The following is a 17808-nucleotide window of genomic DNA, read 5'->3' as shown; positions in this document are numbered from 1 at the left end:
AGTATTCAATAAGTGGCTTGTTATGAAAAGTTAATAAAAACTGATTTCAGACTTAAAGAGAATTATAGAAACTCCAAGTATAAGCAGGTATTTAAGTATTTGCTACCTGTCCCTTAAGCTACCTAACACAATTATATCACTCCACTAGAGCGCTTGGGAAAGTGAATGGATTTTACCTGCTTGGGTGAGAAGATGGAGAAGTAAATACAGATATTTTGGAGGGAAACATCTTCTTAGTTGGGGGCAAACATGCTTTAAACCCCTGGAAATGGACCAGGAAAAATGACTAGTTTATCCTCAAAACTGTGAAGCCAGAGTCAGAGTCGTGTAACAAGACATAGATTTGACTGATGAGAAAAGACAAAGAATTCAGTGAAGACTGATAAAGGCAATTCAATTGCACCATCCAACTTTTTCTAAACTCTGTTGAAATGTATCCTTTCTTTAGTATCACCATAATTACCAGTCAACTCAAAGGCTGAAGTAAATTAGATGTGTGGATCACATGACATCAGGATTTTCACAAAAATATCTAAATCAAAAGTATTTAGGAGGCTACTGATGTGGCTAAAAGATCACTTTGTGTTTTCTGGAAGGTTTCTTTACCTGCTGTGTTTCAGTTGGCCAAACCTATTTAGAGGATCAGGACTATGGTATTTAATAAACAGAAAGGGCAAGGGAATTAAAAATGTGCTCAAATTTATGCAAGTGAATGAATTCCTTGTGTGATGAAGTGGATAAGTTCACAGTAAAGCTGGGTCGAAGGCTTGCTGTATCAGCTGGATTTTTTTTTTTTAAATCTATGGAGATCATACAGATTGTTAAGACAGTGGATTAGCATTCAACAGTGTCACCTCTAGCTGATTACATCAGGAAAACTACTGAACTCCCTATTTCATGTGATAAAAACTATAAAATGTAAGATTGGAAGACAGATGATCAGACTTTGCTGTTTTTAACAGTGTCTGTTTTTTCACTGTCCCTATTGCTTCTAATAGCTGAACCTTTAATATATAAGTGACTATATTCATGGATAACCACCTTAGTTTTAAAGAGCTAAGGGAATTGTTCATTTCATTTGGCAATACTCCTATCAACTCTTTTCAAGTAATTCTGGTTGAGTGCTCATTCAGCACAGATTTATGCAAGCTATAGCAGACAGCATGGGTCAGAAAGTCTTCAGAGTCTGTTTGTCTAATTCAAGTACTCTGTCTAGAAAGGCATTGCTTTTGAGTACTCAAAACCTATTCATTCAGTTCCTTATGTTGGCAGGCACAAAATACACAATACTTTTCAGTTTGTAATCATCTGCAACACCTAAATTACTACAAGCACTTGTCATACACTAAACAGAAGAAGGGACACTGAAAAAAGGAACTTCAGGAAACTGAAGTCCTAAGCTGAGTCTCCCTGAAAGCATTATTAAAATATATTAGATTTCTATGACCTTAAGTAATTAAAACCATGCAAGATTCATGCTTAAAAAAACCTAAAATCCCGTTTTCTAGAATTTAGGTAGTTAGATAAATCTTGTTTGGCTTTTTATAGTGACAATATTTGAATTCTCAGACAAGATCCAGAATTACAATTGGTTACACTCAAAATCAGTTTCACCTAAGATGCAGCAAAAGAAACTTAGAGACACAGCAAGACTTTCCAAGGGAGATAGAATTCATTCCAATGCTTTACTGCAAGTTTGACCGTGCTGGTCTAGCTAGACAACAAGAACTTGGTGCCAAATGATCCTCAATAAGATTAGCAATATATCCATTTAAAAGGGCAGTAGCACAGTGCCTGATATAGCTCTTGTTACTGTATCAGTTCTTTAATGGGTGGGGTATTAATGATAATTTTTTTTGTTCTTGTATGGGGTAAGAAGCATTTTCTAGAACATTGTATTCAGTCATCTTGCTCCTACCTATGATGTTTAACTTCACTAAAAGAAAGTAGCATGCCACCACAATTCTATCTTTAATTAGGGGAGGAGTATCTCAGCAGTTTGATATAAGTTTCAGTATTAAGAGAAAACATAAGTGGCTTTATTAAATCTATCTACTCTTGCTGGATATCTGCATAGATTCTACAATAAATGAAACTAACAGGTGGTCCTAATGTGAAGTCTAGAAATGGCAGTTGAGTTTTAACTTGGACTTTGGTTATTTGTAACTCATGTTTAGCTCTGTGGAGAATCTAAGCGCATTATGATCCAAATATCTAAATTCAGACTTAAATCTCCTCTCCTTTCACTACTGTATCTCAGATATTTGTGCAGTGCAGACATCTGATATCTCAGTCTCTCCCTCTTGCTAATACAATCTTGTTGTCCACATATAAATGGCAAGCTGCCAATTAGGGAAGCACACATGCTGCAATGCAAAGGAAAATAAGTAGATATGTCTGTACGTATTAACTACAAGTCAGAGTATTGTCTAGTGCAGCTGGAGTGAAAAACACTCCAAAAAAGCTAATTACAACACCAGTCTTCATTATTACGAGCAAAAGCTTTTGTAAGCTAGGGTTACAGTCCTCACTGCAGCACATTTCTCATTTTAAGTCTTTGTTGTTCTTTTTCCACTGATTTAAACTCTTGAAAATAAAATTGTGTCAAAGCTATTAAAACAACAACAAAAAACCAAGGCAATTTATCAAACTATAGTACAAAGAATAAAATTGTCTTCATTCATTCCATCACCTCTATGGCCTTTTAGTTGCTTTTATCCATATGTAGAACACAATTTCAACATAGACACCAGAATGACATTAAAATATCTGTTAAAAAATCCCATTGGTATAGATTGAAATGTTTTTAATAAGCTTCCTTTTCCCCCTTCCACCAAGCTACTGGTGAAGCCAGAAGAACACCCAGGCTCATATGGGCTTCTGTTCCACGTTCAGAATGACGTAATATGAGAAACTCCTCCCTGTTTATTCCCTGACTCCCAGGCTGTCAGAAGGTATATTATTTCCTTAATTCACCTTACTATAAAAGAAAGCAAACAGACTCTTTTGGCCACTGCTATGCAGTAACAAAGAAATCTAGGTAATCCTGTATGGTATATTGTATACACAGTTGTATATCACACTCAAAAGCTAGCAGCAGTAATTTAGACCAGGATACTGATGAAAACATATGAAGATAACAAAACTAAAACCCCTGTATCTTCTTTATCTATATTTACTGTACAGGCACTGTAAAATATCTTGATCATCTATAAGGTCACTATATTTGTTGAGCCTGCTAAAACAAACAAGAAATAACCATAATTATATTTTATTTATCCTCATCTCTATTAAGAATAAGAGACTTAGCATAACTAAATTTTGTGGGCTCCATCATATGACTGTGCTGCATTTTCTCCTCATGAAATGGTTGACATCTTCTTGTGCAACACTACTCAGCATAAGCTGCTTTTCTGTAATTCACAGACCACTTCTGTACAGGACCGTTGCCATTTTTCATTTCCAAAAGCGACTATATGAAGTGATAGAACTCTCAGAAATGGAAAAAACTCATCCTACTTTTAACTTAACAGAAAATGGCATTTCATCTTATAGCCCTGCCAGTGCACTTGTTCGTAATGTGATGTGATGTGTCATGTAGGTTGAAGCAAATTTCTTTGCCTCAAGGATCAAGTGCCACTTCTCACCAAAAACGTAAGAAGATTTCACTTCATGTTTGACTCCTAATTCACAAGTACTGCAGTCTTTGAATATCGGCTTTTCTGTCAAGCTGGAAGATGGTGATTCGTAAAGTTAAACTTTGTGTGGAGTTGTACCATTTTTAAAGAAAACTCCTTCAGAAAACAGTTCTAGGGCTTAAAAGGGAATTTATAGTCAAAAACAGCCACACTGACTCCAAATTGCTGTTTTTCATTTAGCAGCAAGTCGACTATTTTAAACAGATCTCTTCATTCTTCCTAAATTTCACTGAAATTTAGAGTAGAACAGAACTAGTTTTGAACTCAAAGTTTTGTGGGCTGGAAAAAGTGAGTTTTCTGCTTACCTGTGGTCACAAAATATTTATCAGTTTGCTGGTTAAAAAAATAGCAATGAATGGTATACAGTCATTCATTTCTTTATGTGGAGGACTTCATATAAATTAGCAATCCAGCATTCAGTGGTCACATGTCTTCCACATACTGAGTAATGCTACTTTATCTCACCCTCATACAAGCATAACAAAGTGGCCTCCCACTAAGTTATTTAGTGTTTAATGTAATGGGCCAGAAGTACCTTAAAGTTGCTTGGCATAATTAAGAGCCCAAGATAGAACTAAATACAGAAATTGTGGGAAGCTTCTGCAAGCAACCTTATGTGTAACAGTATCTACCTAAATAATTTCTAGTAAAAAAAGCTTTCAGTCCATTTTGGACAAGTACAACTACCTATGCCTACTTTTCTAATAAAATACCCAGTAAAACCATTTAATAAAACATAAAAATGCCTTAAAACCAGTCCTCTAGATAAAGTAAAACTATCACAATCCCAGGTCCAAATCTACTTTTTAGCTGCTTTAAAAGAAAATTATGGATGCTACAAGTTATGCAAATTTATTCATAAATAATTTAGGGAGAAGGAGGGGAAGGACAGTTTATGGACTTTGATTAGTGTAGCCCTGTATTTAAAGTAATTCTTCTGCTGCCAGAAGATTATGCCATCACAAAACAGGTGATACCTGTAACAAACCAGAGAATAAAAAGATGATCTCAGCCTCTGCTTATGACCAGAGCTAAGCCAATGCATAGCTGACAAAGGGCATCTGGTACCCTTTTGCCAGGTCTTTGAACCCTTCATCGTAGTATTATAGATGAGAATGCTAAAGAGATGCCAACTGTTTTTGAAAAACATCTTCAACCTTTACCAAAATTATTGCAGGTTGCTATTTTCCAAGCTATGGAAGTGTGCTATTTGGATGTCAGACATTATAGGGGACTTCTCACGGAGAAAACTTCCACATTTCACAGGAATTCAGCAGAATAGGCTATTACCACAGCCTTCATTTTCCATTTTAAATCTATTAAGAGGGCAAGATATACACTTCAAAACAATAAAACAAGAGGGGGGGAATGTTTTGGAGGATCTGTAAAGGTTGATCTGTTTGAGGTGTGGAATGAATGAAAAATACAGGTACAAAACCTGTGCATCCTTTGAGCTACCTTCATATTTAGGACAAATGCCTGAGGAGAAATTCCGCGCTGCGAATCATGTGCTGGACTTGCTTTTGTTGTTTTGGAACACTAGAAAGTTGCCTTACAAGATAAAATGTGGGTTGTTTATTACGGAGTTATAGAAAAGAGTACTTTCCAACAAAAGATGGTTGTTTCTTTACAAAGGTGAAATTCCATTAAATTAGAAAGATTTATATGATTAAAAGAGAGACACACAAATATCTTCCATTATTAAGGAAGTACATGATGCTGCGCTTGGGATTAAAAGGTGGAGATTGACTAAAATTTCTTCTGGGAGTCTCATCAAGGTTAGTCGCATCCAGATTAAAACACGAAACCAGAACCCCCCCCCAAAAAACCACAAAAACCCCTCCAAAAAACAAACCCAAACACGAGTAAAACATTAATGCATGCTAGTCTACATACTTCAAATCATTCTCGTACTTTAGGCTGTTGATTTTTTTAATATGAATTTTTACAGAAGATTCTCTGCAAACTTCAAGGCAGAGAAATCATTGTAACACTTTTTAACAAATGAGTATGTAATTCTGCATCTTTTGGTGATTAATAGGAAGAACCTTATTAACAGCCAATCAAATAAAGTAACAGAAGGAACATAAAGGAGGCCTCAGTTTGCTAAGTACTACTTGTCTTTGCTGAGAGAAATTTTGTCTAGAAGCACTGAAAATGCAGAGTCAGAGCACTCCCTATGCCATGTTAGAACTCAGTGTCATGAAGTAAAACGTTTTTCCTGGTATAGAGTTATTTAAAACTTTTCCTGGTAGTTAAAAATAATTAAAATGAACTGTTAAAACCTCTTCAATGAACCACCTTCACTACAGCAGAATATAGTATCTGCTGTAGCATCAACACTGACCAGGGCGTGCCCTGTTCTGCACCTTTATCAGAGTGACTTGTGATGGCCAAATCCTTTCAAGCAGCCAGAACTCAGTGTACAGCAACATACATCCTCACAGAGTTTTGTTACCATCCCAATCGTGACCTTATTGCAGGTGAAAAGAGATTGAAATTCTGGAAGTGAAACTAGATGGAGAAGAAACATTGAAAAGTATTACATGTCCTAACTTGAACGCAAGAAGCATTTCAATGTTCGTGTCCTTATACGTTAATTTAATTAGCAAAATGAGGTATTAGTAAAAAACAAGACTCATTGCATGCAGCAAAATATTATTCAACATATGGTGAAGAAAATGATTTATGAAAAAAAAATTGTTACTAAACAGTACGATATACTCCTGAAACAAGTTTGTCATATCTGTCCCACTTCCTATAGCAACTTTTTTTAGGGAAAAAGTACCATACAGAACTTGGAAAAAAACCATAAAATTCTGTGTTTATTATTTAACAAAACTCCCTTTCTGTACCAGAAATGAAAGCTTCTACTTCCACCTGTGTCAATAACAATATAATAAAAGATGAGGCACTGGCTACTTACAAAAAAAAATAGTATTTGTTCTTTGTGTGAATGGAAAATTATCTCCCTTCAGGGAAAAAAGGAGTGGAAGAGGAAAGTATCCTTGAACTTTATGCTATCTCCCTATATGTTTTACTATAAAAAACACAAAAAATCTACTTATTTAACTGGTGACATTGTATTTAGATTTCTTGGCAGAAATAGTGTTTCTGGAAAGCAGCAGGCCAAGGTAGTTACAAAAGCCTTCACGAGAACATTTTAAACAAACAAAAATCGAGTTTCATCCTCACATATTCCTATCTCCTGGCTTTTCAAAAAATAGCTGTGTTTAAAGGACTAAAACTGTGCTACACTTCAATTTGATGAAGCTGAACTTAAACTAGGACATCAAGAAATAATAGTAGCAGGTATTCCCCTACTCCTCTGCTGCCAAAAAAAGATGCAGTTCTATTACTTCATCCTCTGATTGAAAGTGGTGCATGTCAGTTTGAGTTTCTAGTGGTTGAAAAGTGCAGTATGGGAAATTTTACATTTGTTTTGGTTTTAAATCACTGTTGTGTATAAAGGACAAGTTTTAACTTCCGGAATGTGCATTTGGAGTATTGGAATTTGTCTTCATTTTTGACTCCAATACTGACTGTCATGGTAGAGAGAACATGGTGAGGAATCTCAGGGCATTGTCCCTCCCTCTGAAGCCTTTCTAGGATGTATGACAGAAATACTTTGGAGAGCTGGGAGCCTTCAGCACTCCACAGCATCAGTTGACTCTTTCTTCTGAAATAAATGCAGCAGTAAGTGTCCATCCTTTTCAAAGATTCAAAAAAATTATTCTGTCTAATGTTAGCAGGTATCTTCTGTTCCCTACTTTACAAAGGAGAAACTGAAAGTCTACATCTCTTTTTTAATTGAATCTCTAAAGTGAACAGCTTTGGAAATTAAATGCCTGGACTCACATATCCTATTGTCAATCCATGGTAGTTCAGAACAGTTTTTCCATCACAGTGCTTACTGACAGCCTGGAGAGCTTCTGCACACAGTAGGATGAAATTTCCAAGAGGCAACCAATAGTAGTCATCCTAAAAGTAACATTTGGGGCAAATTCTTTAAGTCTTAATCCATCTGCATGCTTATACTTTAACACATTCACAGTAATTGAAAGTATTTTTCACCTATACAATCATTATTTAATTTAAAAGGACATTTAACAGAAATATCTTCTTTAAATTATTTGCCAAACTGAGTTTATTGCTTAAAAGAAATCAGCTTTCTAACTTCTGTGAACTAAAGGGATTTTCAAAGGAGTTCCTACCCCAAATGTGGAGCACTATGAAAATAAACCCTTAAAATACTTATATAACAGTCCTGAATCTAATTAGAAATTTGAATATGAACGTAAATTCCTTTTCCTTTATTTTCTTCTAGTTAGGTTTCTCACAAAGGAACCTGCTGCTGAATCAGAAATAAATCTTTACCCTTAAGTTAGAAAATATTTAAAAATGGTGGAGAAGGGATGCATCAGGTCCAATCACAAGCACAGAGACAAAGTATGCTAAAAGTAATTAACAATCCTAGAGGACAAAAAGAAATATTGTATTAAAAGGTGTGGTATAAGCAATTACTTTGAACCTTGCAATGTCAGAGTAGACTTTGGATAATACACTATTTAAAGCAGTCTTCATCCTTTTGGAAAAAGGATACCACATAAAATAAACAGGAAATCTAGATAATATCCTGGAAACTGCTAGTTATCAAGAGTTTCCCTTGGAAACTATGTACCTATAAGTTTAAAGATAGCAGAAGTTTGCTACCAATACCTAGTCCTGTTAGGATTGTAGTTTTTCTTATCAGCACCTTTTAGATTAAACTGGGGCTTTATCAGGAACCTTATTTTACATTATTCTACTACTTACTGTAGTCATTAATCTCTCTGAAATATGCATTTAAGCAATCTACATGTACCAGTGCACACAGCACTGGTAATATATAATCTGACAATTCAAAGAATTCAAACTGTCCACTGATGAATCACCTTTCTTTCCAAAAGAAGCACCCTAAACATGGAAATTTTCACCCTATTTATGCAAAACACACATCAAAAGCCTAATACAAAGATCAGGCTTGATATAAGAATACTTTCTGGGATGTGAAATTGAAGATATTCAAGTTAGTTATTAAAAAGTCTTGTGTATTGTTTTCTTTTTAATTAGAAAATTTCTTAACCCTGTATGCTGTACCTAATAGATCTAGACACATGATTTTCAAACGTCTCAAACATCCAAATAAATGAAAAATTAATGCCATTTTATATAAAGCTTTGCTGTGTAGGGTAACTTTTTTGTGGTAAAGAAAATACACCTTTTCCACAATAAACTTCTCTCGGGAACTGACTAGTTATTACAGTTCTGAGCTAGGGATAAAAGTTGACATAATACCTTATAGTTACCCTGAAAGTGCACCTTCAGCAGCTGTCTCTGACTTTTTACTGTTACAATAGGCATTTGAAGTGACATCTGAGCTATTTATTTTCAGTAAGAACCCAAGCACTTGTGTCAAGTAGCACCACATTCCACAGGCTGTCTCATTTAAAAGCTGTAAGTCTAACTAGATACTGGCATGCATGATTCAAGGTGACAGAACTCAGTACTTAGCAGGAGAGGAAAACACATTTAGAAAATAACACAAGTCCAATTATGAACTCTGGAAATATATAAACTCACTGAGTGGAATGGAAGAAGCCTATGTTGAAGGTTAGGTAAGCGGGCTCCAATCTCTCGCTTAATCAGTCAACGATAAAAGAATATCTGCCAGTAAAGATTTTAACCTGACATGGTATGGTAAATGGTATGGCCTTCTTTTTGGATATAGCCTGTTGCTTTCATAGTATAAGCTACAATCAGTGGAAAAAAATAACTAAGTTACGGAATACAATGTTGGGGTGCGTTCTTTGAATTTACTGAATTCCTTCCAAAATGCCTTATGGTGGACTATTTAGTATTCATCACCATGCTTCTCTACAGCAACGGCTGTTAATCTTCTAAAATATACAGAAAAGGAAAAAACATTAGCTCTACAAACAAGCTTATTTTGTCCTATCTTGTCATTTTTAGTAGAAAGCCCAACATTTCATCTAGAGGGGGAAAAAAATTAGCAGTTCACTGTAAATTAAACAGTTAAAGCAGGAATTTACTGTCTAGTGTATCTAAGAATCAGTAAAACAAATTCACTTTTCTTCTCTTTTCAAGGTCAGCACCAAGATGACAAACAGTCTGTATTACAGAGTTGTATCATATAGTCAGCATGCCAGACGATGAACCCATAATTCAACAAGCTCAGACTTAAGGTCCAGCACAAACACAGAGTTAAATGTGCTTTCCAGTACTTCTGAATATTGCATTCAGTCATTGCTGCTCCCTAGGAAAACAACCACCCCCCCCAACTACACACACAGAAACCTCCTCCTTTTCCTTCCCCTTCGACCTCCCCCTCCAGCATAACCCAAAAACCAAAGTCAGAAGTATGGCAGGCAAGGGCCAGACTGAATTTTTGTCTGCACAACGTGGAGTTACTGAAATGAACTGAACGGCTCACTGAGATAAATAGCACTCCTCTGGTTTTACACTGGTACAGAAGAGATGAGGATCTAACTCCCCTTTTGTTGTTTAACTAAGCCATTAAAAAAATTTTAACGAGAGGAATTGGGGAGGGGGAGGGAAGGGTTTGCAACTACTTTCTGAGAAGGTATCTCTGAAGGGAAAATGCAGTCTTCAAAAAGGAAGAAAATTAAAAGCTTTTCCTCAAGTTTCCTTTCATTTCTTATCTTCCTAAAATACATATATACAGTTTGTTCCAGGAAATGTCTGAAATGCCTTCTGGTAGCTTTTAAATAAACATGAAAATCTCCTTTTGAGTTCAAAGAATTTCAAATAATGACGGGGGAACAGTTCTTGGATGGTAACACAGATGTAAACAAAGGTCACGAATCACTCTCAATAATTAAAATGCATTATCGCTACTTTTGGACTTTTAGTCTGCTATCACATAACTGAATTAGACTTGAGCAAAGCTCTAATGTGCTTCCACAGCAATCTTTTCCTGTACACTAAAACCAACAGACCTCAGCTACATTTCTCAGCTAGGAGCTAATGTTTCTGGGTACATGTTACTGTTGCAGTTTCATTTGTCAGTAAAGCCTTATTTACTTGCTTCCTGTTATTAATTATGGGAAACAGGATCTCTTCAAACTGTAGGAGAGGCTCTTTTAACTCCTGTCTAGACTTTTCAAGACAAAATATTGATGAGCCCTTTAATGTTCGTGCAGAGACACAATCTGAGCAAAAAAATCCCATCGCTACCTCAAACAGCTTAAGAACTTCTTATCACACATTCACAATAATAAAAAAAAAAAAATCCTTTAAATCACTCGGGCTCACATCCTTATTGTTAGTCACTGAAGTAAGGTTTCCTTTCATAGTTGGATACTTTCTTCATCTGTCACACTGATTAATTAACAGCTCACAGTATGAGCCCTGGGCTTAAATAGCCTACTGAAACGAGGAGGAGAGATCAATGTTAATATTCCATAAAAAACTGAAGAGGAAAAATGCTTTCTTTAGTCTGAAGGGATCTGTCTTCTAATAAAAAAAAATAATTAATTTCTGTTTGGTTACATTACACAAGGAGATGAAAGCACCCAGCTTGCAAAGGGATATTGCAGTGAAGAATTAGGACAAAAGTTAGAGAAGACTTAAACATTTTAGATTAAGCTGTTGGTTGGAAACAACCAGGTCTTGAACACCAGTGAAATTATTTTCATCATCATTAAGAAAAAAAAAAGAAGCCAGTTTATCAGCACACAACGAACAAATCTATAAAACCACAGTGTCATTGCCTGTAAAGATATAGGGGGAAAAGGCATGCAATTACATGAAACGGAGACTTGTTAAAACCTAAAACCTAAAGGTGGTTTTAGCATTTGTTGTTTCTCACACACACATCTTTCCCAAACTGTTACAGTCTGGCAATAATTTCATGAGCTTGACTTTCAACAGCTACAAGTTCTCCCCCTTTTTTAAGCCCCTCCAGTACTGCTGAGTGGGCAAAAATTACAGATGCAAGAAAAGCTGACAAATGAGTGCAAGGCCCCTCCTCTCCAGTGCCTCGACAGTCAGAGCCCCTGCCAAAACATGCCTGAAAGCTAGAGAGGAGACAAAGACACAAAGATTCCATTTTCTCAGAGAAAACAGATTTCATGTAGAAACTACTAGGAAGAAGAATACCACACTGGTACATGTGTCATTTCAAAAGCAGAGCAGGAATGAATGTTTCAAGAAAAAATGAAATCGTATTTGCTTATTCAGTAAGCTCAACAAATGCTGTTTAACACATAGCCCTTTTTAAACTGCAAAGTGCTACAGGGGGTGGGAGAGGGAAAGCTCCCGTAAATCTGGGAAAACATTTTCAGTCATGGAGAACCTTCAGTTTAACATGTTCCAAGCTAAGAGTTCACAGCTGTTACTCTAAATCATCTCCTGATAATGCTGTAGTACACATGCAACCAAAACAAAGTAAATCCAGCTTTTTTAGCTCAAATCTGTTTGAATACGTTTACTATTAAAAGATTCTTCCCCCAGGGTGTCATTAATAAAGTTGCAATGAGTTTAAAATCCTGGCACCTAGACACGTCCAAGTTTTCAAGCTTTTCATAACAAGTTTACTACTTTTGGCTTGTTACACTGTCGTGACTGGCACCCATCACTGAGCTGGAACAGGTCTACCTCTGAGCAGGAAAACCAACGGCGGGGTGAATGCAGGCAAAAAAGGCAAGAGCATGATTTCCCTTTGAAACTAGTCAGAAAGTTGGGAAAAAGTCCAACTGATGGTGGGAAGATTTGGGACGATTCAAGAGTCTGACTAACTTAAAAATAAAAAGGATATTCACAACAGCATATAAGATTAGAAACTATCATTTCAAGTGTGATTCCAATTCATTAGGACTCAGTGGCAAAAGAAACCACTGTTAAAAATAACATGAGCTCCTACCAGATTGGGAATTTGGGAAGTAGATGTGTAAAATGGAGATTTAGTCATCAGAAAGGTTTTCAAAGGGCTCCCAGCTCAGATAATCAGTGCTCATCAATATATAGCATTCTTACAAACCTCATAATATAGCTTTTTTCTCTTATGGGAGGCTGCTTCTACATATCAGGTGTCAGAGGCACCCAAATTCAGCCCAAGTCTTCCAGTCTCTTAGCAAAAACACCAATGAAGTGTAAACAGAACCCAGAAAACATTACATAATGAAAATTCTAAAGATGTGATTAATACCCTGAATTGACAGGTTTGAGCTTGAGGATAAAATACAACTGCTGAGGGCTCTCTAAGAGCACTCCCAGGGGCCCCCCTGCCTGGCAGGGAGCACAGCTCACTGCTGGGCTCACCCTCACGTTCCCCTTCCTTCAGCCCAGCCACACACTGTGGCATCTCCCCTGCCCACCCAGACTGAGGTCACGAGGATGTGGCACAGTTCTCACTCCAAACCCACGTGATGTCTCACAGCCCTTGCTCTTCCCTTCTGTCTGTTCCTGAAGACTGCGCTGACATCTAAGTCTAGGCATTTTCTAAATCTTCACAGTCAGACAGCATCTAAATGCTTTTTTCTTTTTATGCATTTTACAATCAAGCCACTGGTCAGCCCCTCCTAAATGCCATCCTCCTCATGCATAGCCGTTTCCATTTGGTCTCCATTCTCAACCAGACCAAATCACTACCACATATTCATTCTGTTAGTACGGAGAGATCCTATATGTCGCCCCACTGCAGAGATGTGGAAAAACCCGCATCTACCAGTGTGATGCTTTTATTAATGCATTCCCCTCACTTCAAATTCTCATCAACTGAATCCCAAACCCTTCCTCTAACCCACCCATAGAAAGTAGAACTGCTGCGCTTCAACACACAGATCAATAGTGATATGATTGCCTGATTTCCAGGAATATTGCAAGAGAAAAGGAGACTTAGTTCTGAGGTCAAATTCTAGAACTGCTAACAGCAGAGCTATATTAAAAAAGGAAAGAAAGGTTGCAGTTAATGACTAGGTAAGAGAAACAGAGCAGAGAATGAAATAAGAAACAAGATTTATGAATACAGAGTGCTTACAAACATGCTTTATCTTATACAGCTGATAAACTCATTCTTCTGACTACTATTACAAAGGAATCTTTTGAGAGAAAACTCAAGGTATATCAGATTATGAAAGGAGTGCAGCAGTTGAAAGTATTATCGCTTCATTTCACATGTTCCCTCACTGGTCTAACATTATTCCTATTTGAATACTTTCGAAGATTACTTAAAGATCAAATTCTAGCATTATTTCAAACTATAGAAACTGCTGAAAGTCAAAATGAAATGTTACATCTTTGTCTAATGCTTGTCATTGCAACTGAGTTCATTTTAATGATCGTGTGTCCAGGCAGTATGTGGCACAGGGTTTGAAAAGGAAGGAGACTTATGTTTTTGTTGGCACTGGTACAGCATAGGTCTTTAGCATAAAATTTATTAGCATTAATGGGCATTGTGTAATTAAAGCACTGTGCTTTAATTCCCTGAGGGGTAATGGTTTTTTTTTTCATGTCCCATAAAATGGACAAATAAAAAATGTGAGATTTTTTTCAAAGCTATTTGAAGAATTCAAACTTGCATGTTCCTCCATTAATCATAATGGAGAAGGCACAGCTCAACAAGATGGACTTGAAATTCTCAAAATGTCTTCCATGAAACCGCATGGACGCAAATACCAGAGACCAGTCTTTTTGAGAATATGCTGTATAATTACAGTATTTTGCAGGCCACAAACTCTTCAAAAGGTAACCATTAGACCATTGAAAAGTATAGATTTGAAAAAAAAATATTTTTAGATTTAATTTACCATACTTACTTAACACTAAACTTATTTAAGGGAGTCCAATTTAATAAAGTGCTTTGACAAGCAACTCAAATATTTGTTACTTGAACATTTTCTGTACTGAATGCCAAGAATTTAGAAGGCTTTGAGAATCCCTTCACCTAATCCACTGCACTTCAGGGACAGGGGAGAGTCATTTATGTAGTTATGTGTGCCTTCGAATACCATAGGCTAAGGTCGGAATAATTTTCAGAGCTATTGAAAAGCTGCAGGAGTGTTGCAGGTTTCATCAGGATTAGTGCATGTCACCAGTAAAGATCCGAATATTACCTAGAACTGTATTTGAGTAGTTAAGCAGGATTAATTTTCTATAAGAGAAAATTAATTCATAATTACACTATGGAAAAAGACCAATGCACACAGGTCTAGTATTTGAGTTTTCAGAAACGGGTCTTGTCAACACTCATCTGTAGCACTGAAAAATAAGCCTAGAGCTCATTTTTTGGCAATTTTTTATTATTTTATTGTTTTATATGCCTGAATGGTCTCACATGAACAGCAAAGCAGAACAGCATGGAACAATATACCATTGACATATGCATTTATGACATTTAAATTATTGAAACTATAAGGCTTACTGACAGTATTATGTCACAACTTAATATTCTGAATAATCTAATTTCATTTAGAGTTAGCTTGAAGCAAAACATATTTTATCTGAAAATTTGAAAAAAAAAAACATTAGTACAAATAGTACAAAACCACCAAGACCTTTATAGTGACACTAGCGATTTTTCCTTGGGGAATGTCAAGACCAATTATTGGCTGATTTATTGGGCATATCCTAAACTATTACACAAAATCCTTTATTTCTTTGTCTTCTAGACAAATCACCACAGAGCTGCAGACCAGCAATGAAGGGAACTGGGCAATTTGACCAACATCATCTGTGTCGGTTCCCAGAAGTCGATGAAACATGTTATCGGGTCTCCAAGGTACATCCCAGAGATTAGTTGCTGTGCCATACAATTAGTAAATGATTAAAACAAGCTGTTTTCTTCAATTGCATTAAGATACTTGCAGCAGTGAGAACTATTACCTTCTACCAAAGAGTCTACCTTACCAAATTATGTTGTTTATTAGCACATCATTAACGATGTGCCACCTCAGCCAAAAGATCAGGCAGTACAGTGGTCTCGGGTACAAAGTAAAGACCATTACAAAACTCCACCCACCTCATCTGAGGAAATCAAATATATCTGAATCACAGATTGCACAGAAATATTTGAATACTAGTTTTCATCTCCAGCTTTCTGTGCCTTTTGTGCCAAACCCATAACTTTTCTTCTGAGGAATCAACAAAACTATGAGGAAACAGAGTTAAAAAGACAAGTTTTTAAAAATGAACATTTTTCTTTTCAAGAGAAAGAACCCCAGGTAAATGTTGCCTTTTAATACAGCACATGAAAATCTCAATTATGGAAACCGTTATTCTAGGCACTGTGTGCCATTTTATATTCCCAGCAGGATGTTTTTCATCTCATCAAGAGTTTCCAAGGCTGTTTAGTGTTCCTGTATATTCAAAACACATTTAAGGGCCCCCAAGAAGATCTGCTAATTAAAAAGCCTAGTCAAGTGGTCAGACAGACTGGAACTTGAGGATTATAGGTAAGAGGGATGAAATGAAAGCTTAGAAATTATAATTTCTCTTTCTGTGGTAGCAGCAGAAGCAGCTGTTATAAACTGGGCAAATTAAAGATGCGGCTGACTAAGCCAGCAGCCTGGAAACAAGACATTGCAAAAACATAACAGCAAGTCATCTACACCCCACTTTTAAAAAGCCAAAAGTGCTGACCATTTCTTTTTTACTCTCTCTTCCTGTTATTCTGATCTGTCACAAATATCCTCCAGCTGGTACCCTTCCAGCCCTTGCTTACCAGTTCTAGTTTCCCACCCCCGTCTTGGGGAGTTAATAGTAATTCCTAGGACTGTGGACAAGTGCTCCATAGTGGGAGTTGTCAGCAAACAAGAAAGGACATGTTTAAAAGAAGAGCAGGTGAAATAACAGAGTGGTAGTTCTATTTCTTTTTAATTGTTCTTTGAGAGCTGTTTCGTCTGCCCAGTATCTAGGTAAGAAGGTTTCCAATTAAAAAACAGACAGATTGCCACCACATTTTCCAGATGCATTGATTAAGTGTCTCATAATTGACTATTTTTAGAAAAAAAAATTATTTTGTCATTTTCTAGTCTATTTTTCCAAATATTTTTGAAAGAGTTAAAGATAATTGTGCCATGAGCTAATGAGGCTGCATATATTTTTTCCGTATCAGAAAGCGACGAAGGATTTATGAATTACTGCAAAAATAGGTTACTTAAAAAAACCCAAACCAAACAAACACATCCCAGAACAACCCTTTGTCTTTTCTTGACAGCAAGTAAGGACTTCCCTTTAGAAACAGAATAAACATTCATTGCTTTGCTTAGGCAGCCTTTAGGTCTGTGTTGCCAACCGAGAATTTGTCTCAATTTATATTAACATAAACCTGTGGTCTACTTTTTATCTCAGTTTATACATCAGGAATGAATACCTCCCAATCTCTTTTCTCTCTGTTTATTTGTATTCAAGACAAACCCATCATTTCAGATTTGTGGTAGATGCATTTTTTAAGTGTTGCCATTTCAGTATTACTCTAAAGATGTTGTTAATAATGTTGCTGCATTGAAACATTGCATCTGATATGAGGCACACTCAAGCTCTTTGCAAACAATCAATCATTAAATACATTTGAAATCTGGTTATGAGATTCATACCATAAATCTTTTAACAGACACAAAATTGATACAGGCAAGTTGAGTACTCAATTTTTTATTAGAACTAGTTTTAGGTGGTACGGGGCCTTTGTCTGATGCCTTTACCTGAAACATATCAATTGCCATTTTACATTTTCATACAAGTCTAAGAGCATAAGAGAACAGAAAAAGAATTCTAAAGGTTAAAAACCATATTCAGTACAGTCTCTCCCCCGCCCCTCTGTTATAATGGGTATTTGAGGAGGTTCTTTACATCTCCTCCTACACAGTTTCTGCTTCATAAGCAGAAACCAGCTGCTGGTTCTTTCAAGTCTAGCGGTTAGTTGACATTTACCAATAGTTTATAGTTTTCATTCTACCTTAACAAGGAAAAGAGAAATATAGAGATTTAGTATTCACTTTTTAAAACTCTTATTCGAATTTCCCCCCAAACTGGAGGGGCCTGCAGCCAAGGTTTTTGGTGGGACTTAAGGACAAAGACAATGCTGTGCACC

The 17808-nt window shown here is 36.4% G+C and overlaps 1 long non-coding RNA gene across 3 annotated transcripts in view; it reads left to right on the top strand.

Annotated features, from left to right (window-relative positions):
• LOC113983823 overlaps positions 1-17808 on the top strand; it is a 60526-nt gene that overhangs the window by 14780 nt on the left and 27938 nt on the right. For all 3 annotated transcript variants that reach the window (XR_005566619.1, XR_003539236.2, XR_005566618.1), the window contains exon 2: positions 15389-15498. This is a non-coding gene — a long non-coding RNA (uncharacterized LOC113983823). The remainder of the gene's footprint in view (positions 1-15388; positions 15499-17808) is intronic.

Source organism: Pipra filicauda, unplaced genomic scaffold (assembly GCF_003945595.2).
Source record: "Pipra filicauda isolate LSUMZ 115617 unplaced genomic scaffold, ASM394559v2 scaffold76_size2844353_pilon, whole genome shotgun sequence".
NCBI classification, from domain to species: Eukaryota; Metazoa; Chordata; class Aves; order Passeriformes; family Pipridae; genus Pipra; species Pipra filicauda.
The sequence above is the reverse complement of the archived record's forward strand: the minus strand, read 5'-3'. Positions and strand labels throughout refer to the sequence as shown.